This window comes from Thalassophryne amazonica, chromosome 13 (genome assembly GCF_902500255.1).
Source record: "Thalassophryne amazonica chromosome 13, fThaAma1.1, whole genome shotgun sequence".
Lineage (NCBI taxonomy): Eukaryota > Metazoa > Chordata > Actinopteri > Batrachoidiformes > Batrachoididae > Thalassophryne > Thalassophryne amazonica.
In genome coordinates this window covers 71,291,926-71,297,925 of record NC_047115.1, presented here as the reverse complement: position 1 = coordinate 71,297,925, position 6,000 = coordinate 71,291,926, and the positions used below count along the sequence as shown (strand labels likewise).

Genomic DNA, 6,000 nt, shown 5'->3' with positions numbered 1-6,000 from the left:
TATGAATGAAATCCATATAGTTTTTGAAAAAAATAAAAAGGACCGTTGCTTTATTGACAGACCTCGTATATGTATGTATCTATGTATGCTGATGAAGACACGGTGTTCACTAGATATGTTTATGATAATGAGATTTGAATTTGTGTTGTTAAATGTTTGTAGCATGGCCCAAGCAGAGGGTCACCCCTTAGAGTCTGGTCTGCTTGAGGTTTCTTCCTCAATACATCAGAGGGAGTTTTTTCTTACCACTGTCGCCTGTGTGTTTGCTCTGGGGGTTGGTAATGTGTATATATGTATGTATGTATATATGGGGTGGGCGTTTATAAGCTTTGCTTCTGCTTACCCCCCTTTTTGGTCACACGTCACTGTGGAATTGTCTTGTGTATCAGTTTTTTTTTTTTTGTTATTGTTGAGTTTGTGTGCCAAATAAATAAATTCACTTTCATACATCAGTGTATTTTTTTTAATCTGAGAATTACTTCATTTATTCAGTTATTTAGTTAGTAATAACCCGAAAAGAGAAATTTCTTCCGAGATATAACTTATAAACCACAAGGAAGGCAACTTTTTGCGTATCATGAAATGTGATACTGAACACCCCCCCCCCCCAAAAAAAACAAAAAAACAAAAAAACAAATTCCTCTGCTTATTCTTGATTTGAACAAAATGAAAACTATGGAACTATAGATCAGGTATACACAGGTAGAATAAAGTAATGTAAAGTAGCAGCGTAAAGTACATTTGAAAAATCACAGTCTAGATTTTACCGTGTGACATTTGAGGATCAACCAATAGTGAAAACAACAAACAAAAACAATTAAAAGTGAAGTGTCAGATGTTTCTGGTTCTTTTTGCTAGAAAAATATAAAGCAGTTGACTATGCTGTTATCAGACCGGTGATGGTCTGGGACTCCACCAGCATCACTTCATCTCTTCACGTTTCCCAGCGGAGTACCGCCTCCTCCTCTTCGCTCATTGGTGAAGCCAAGTGTCTATCAAACAGAGTTTATCGTACCGTCGGAAGTGCCCGTCCTCTCCCTTGCGATCATTGGTCTCTGTGGCTGTCAGTCAGCCAGTTTCGGGCCGCCTCTTCGGTTCTCTGTCCGCTGCTCGGTCTGCCGTCATATTGGCTGCTAGCGTAGCGGCTGGAGTGGCCACGGTGGTAAAGAGGATCTCCACGATGGTGAATAACGGGATTCAAAAAGATTAACATTATATAATAGCTTTTTTAAAAAAGTTATTCGCGATGATACCAAGGATTATCCGTATACTTTCAGCGCTTTTGTCTGAGCCCGAGGTCCGCCAGGGAGATGTGTGCCAGCCTTCTTTTAATGGCCATTTTTTGCAGACAAAGAGCTGTTGAATAGAAAAGACAAAGGTAAGATATGTATAACATCATGATCCGGCATGTCATAGTTTTGTTTTTAAATTCAGTTTTCCTCAATTTCACCACACCCCTGGCTTTTTGTGTATTTTTTTGTCGATTTGTCACATGCTAACACGCTATCTTTGCTGGCTAGCTGGCTGGTTAGCCAAGGCGAGCTAAAAAAAAAAGCTAGAAACTGTCAAACTGTGGAAAGCTAACAGCTAATATCATTGACAACCGTAGCTAGGCAGCATGGAATTACTTTTACTGCAAACAAGGGAAAATGCACTTTGTCACTTATTTCTCGTCTTTGCGAGGTAGCTTCCCATAGAAGAGAAAACACACCGAGCCTTACTCAGGTGCTAAGATGGTGTTAGCGAGTTGGTTAACTGGGACTACAGAAAAGTGGGGCCTCCAGAATCCCGAAAGGCCTCCCACCGCTGCTCCAGTCAGACTGTAATGCAGGGAGTGAGCAAGGAGCTGTCTTCTTCCAGCCTTTAGACACTACTGCTGTCTGTAATCTGACAAAGTGGTGTACTAAGAGTGTTTTTTTTTTTCTTTTCTTTTTTTAGCAAGCCAACTTAATATTATTAAATATTGTGTAAACGTCTAGGAATATTTCTTATGTTATTACTTCTTTTTTCTAATAGTTATGCTGTAATAATGTTTTATATAAGGGCAGCAAGCTGGCAAAGCGGTTGTGGCAGGAGGAACATCCACTAGGGATGTCTGCATCGGGTCTTCCCAACCCAGTCAAGATCTGAGTCAGTTCATATTGAGTGTCTGCCAATCCAGTGACTTTGCGTCTTTATATGGACTGTAATTTTTCCATAATGCACTGTGATTTTTGGTTTGAAAGTTGGTGCGCAACAGTTTCTGGTGTCAGGGACTCAGCACTCTCCCAGACTGAGCACCCCCACTGCCTTCACTGCGCATGCTCTATGTCAAAGCGTTAGTAGTAATTAACAGATTATTGCCTTGTTTCTGCTTCAAACTGACTTTAGAATGATTTAAGAGCTTTTACTTTGTCACATGATGGTTAATAATCACATTATTCCTTTTGATTGGTTTGGTTGTAGAGAGTCAAGGTGCCCTGACACTTGCACGACTTTGAGTCGCGCACTTGCACGCACTACGTTGTGAAGATCCCACCCGATGTGTTCCCAGCTGGACGCCGTGCTTTGTTCCACTGAATGCCCCGTGTTGTGCGCTGGACGTTGCTTATATAAAATAATTATTTTGTAGCGGATTAATCATTTTCTCCCCAAGGTGGCTGTTGCAAATGCCTCTAATCGCTTCTAGAATCACAGAGGACTGTTCTAGCTGCTGCTTTTTTTCATTTAATGAGGTGGAGAACGCATTTGGAACCATCTAAAAGGTCATTATTTGTCATGTTTATATTGTAATAGCTTGGTAAAACAGTTGCATGTTCATTCCTTCTTGTGAGTAGCTGTAAAACTGCATTTATGATAGATTTAACATCTCGTTATAATCATTCAGATGAGCTGTGATGCAGTGCGCTGATGCAGTCACATGCAGCATTATTGAATTGTTTGCGCAATGTTCACTTGAAGTTCACATAATTAATGCGTGGTGGAGATTTTGAATATTTGAAAATTTTCTTTGTGCATGTGCACCAAGCCGCGCACAGTTTCCAACAAGTTTGAGATGAGTTTATTCTCCTATACGGCAGAGTGCGTGCAAGTGCATAGATCAAAGTCCTGTCAGGTTGCCTTCAGACTCCGAGAGTCAGTCTCTCGGAAGTGCTGGTGTTGCACAGTGATCGGTCCCCCCATCTGTTATTAGAATTATTTCTGAATTTGTGTGGAAATGATTGTTGTACAAAAGCTTCAGAGATCTGTCGTGAGATAGATGACTGGAGTGCAGTTTTAAGCAGAAACGAGGCGATATTTGGTAAGTTGCTGCTGATGCTCTGAAATGACGCAGGGGGAATGATCAGAAGGAGAGTGCTGAACCTCTCACACCAGTAAAATGTTTGGCACAGATGGTATCCAGAGTTTTCACCAGCATTTTTTTCACAGCATAGGGGGAACTTAGTGGGGCATAGATACTTGACAAGCGTTGCAGGCGCAAGTATTGTAGGAATAGGAGGGTCTGGGGGCATCCCCCCCCCCAACAAAATTTTTTAAATTTATAACCCTTTGAAACACTATTTCCTGCATTTTGAGGGCCACTTTGTGTTGCTAACTAATTAATGTGCGACATGTCCTTTAAAAAAGAAAAATGTTTATATGTTTATAATGATTATAGATGTTAAATCTATAATAAACACTAGAAGCACTCAGAGAGACCTCCGCCAAGGCCATGGGGTCACTGACGCCATAACATCTACACGCCGTGGAATCATTGAACCTAAAAAAGTCTAACAATGATGTTTGCTCAGTAGTAAAAAACGTTTCATCTGCTGTGACTGGATAGCATGTATCCTTAGTGCTTGGCATCACAGTTTATTGCAACTTGCACCGTTAACCAGAAGCTACTGTCATCTGAGCACTGATATTGATATTGCATGTGCTTATAGACAAAAACAAATAAGAGACAAAATTCAATTTATTATTCAACTAAACTGCAAATATATGAATTTTTTTAACATTCATGAAACACTTCTCTAAACAAGGCCATAGGGTCCCTGACCCTAAAGAGATTCCCTCCTTGGCACAATGATCTATTCAGCAATTCAGTGTTACAACCAAAACTATGATACATACACTTTTCTTTCCTTTATATTTGACATCCTTGACCATGAAAACATACCACTAGAACTTGGAATCACTTTTATGTCTTTATTAGTTCAAAAGTTTTTGTATAAAAAAACTTTTTCGGTAATGGCAGTTTTCTTCTGGATCTAGCTCCATAACATTTGAAGCCACATCAAATCTGATGACACCTTACTGAATTAGTACAGATTCAGCTACAATTTGGTGTTAGTTGTGCATCTCTAGCTTCATTTGTAACCTCACACTGACACATTTTCTATTTTCCCTATATTTTTGCATATTCTGGATCACCAGATCCGGAATCCGGATCCGATCATCACCTAACTTTGTTGTTTGATAGAACATTTGACTATGTTACACCCTAATTTAGGGCTGTGCAATTAACCGAATTTTGATCGCGATATCGATATTTGTATCAAATGATCTCCAAACTCGTATAAACGAGTGAAACGATTTAAGGGCCTTTCATCAGGCCAATCCATCAACATGTCCCAAGATGCATGACGTCAGACACGGCCCTTCGGAAGCAGCAAGGGGGCGGGATTGCTACGTCACACTCTGGCTGTTTCTACAACCTGAAAAATATTCAGCGATCGCCTTCTTGAATTCGTGTCACCTGAACCACAAAAAAGCTTTAAAAAACAGCAGTAGAACGATTCTCCCATGACCCTGCTGGGAGAAGCTTTTTTTCAGCTACTTTTCGGAGTGACGCCACCGAGGGAGGACTGACGACTTGGTGGGATATTGATCGAACCGCGACAGAGAGCCAATCCGCATGGAGAAGCCGGCCTTCAGGCATCATTCCTGGGCAGAGCAAAGCAGGCAGCCGGGGTGATGGAGCAAACCCACACAGTCCGAAATCTCCCACTTTTTGGATATATGAGAAGTCCCAGTTTGCCCAACGGAGTTTAGTTCTGAAGCTTTATCGAGGTGAGAATAGTGTAAAAATAAAACGTGACGTTTACTGAACTGCTGTGAAGGTTTAATGATCGGCTAACATTAGCTTAGCCTTTTAGCACAGTTGATCTGAGTGAACGCTTTAATTTGTAAATGGTTCAGTCTTTTTTATATTTACCAAATAAAGCTACAGCTTTTTTCAGACACCACAAAAGCTTAACTTTAAATAACTTATTTTTTCGGGCGTTTTTTTTCCATCGTTTTCCCCCGTTTTTCTTTTTTTTATATATATAATCTGTTTAGTGTTTCTTTATATTTATTATTTTGTTTGGTTATGTATGGTTATGTTTATTTACTTTGTTTCTTGTAAATTTCTCCAAAAGGAGATAAGGAGACGTGGTCAAGGGAATGATCACAAAAACAAACTAATGAACATAAATTGAAACAAAAACAATGCAGCTGCACTATATCCTAGTAGCACAAGTCAGGGAGATGCCCAAAGACACTGACCAACTGGTCAGTGACAACAGGGAAGGGAGAGAAAAACAGAAAAATAATATATAATATGATATTTTTAATATTTATTTTATTCATTTTATGTTTTATACAGGTAAGGTACAGTACATTTTCAATTTGGAGGTTTTGCGCACATTGTCTATAACTTCTTTTTAGAGTGAGAAATGCTGAATAAATGCATTATGTAACTAAAAAAAATAATTGTTTGAATAATCGTGATTTCAGTATTTACCTAAATAATCGTGATACTGATTTTTTCCATAATTGAGCAGCCCTACCCTAATTTTTTTTCAAGCCTTTCTGCCTTGTTTTTGTGGAGTTAGAAACTAGAATGTCAAAATTCCCCCTATCCCGCAAAGGTGAAGAATCCTTTAAAAAAATTCCTAGATCCGGATCACCACTAAAATTTAATCACTTGTTCCTCTTGTCATTTCCAACCACTCCACAAAATTTAATCAAAATCCGTTCAAAACTTTTTGAGTT

General features: G+C 39.3%; 1 protein-coding gene across 2 annotated transcripts in view; it reads left to right on the top strand.

Annotated features, from left to right (window-relative positions):
* Positions 1 to 1,089: 1,089 nt before the first annotated feature.
* The window catches only part of socs5b (suppressor of cytokine signaling 5b), a 28,192-nt gene continuing 23,281 nt past the window's right edge, over positions 1,090 to 6,000 (top strand). Inside the window, exons 1-2 of one of the 2 annotated variants that reach the window (XM_034184473.1) lie at positions 1,124 to 1,183; positions 1,278 to 1,378. The gene's annotated coding sequence lies outside the window, so the exon portion shown is untranslated. Of the gene's footprint in view, positions 1,379 to 6,000 lie in introns of both variants that reach the window. The other variant, XM_034184472.1, reaches the window with a different exon arrangement.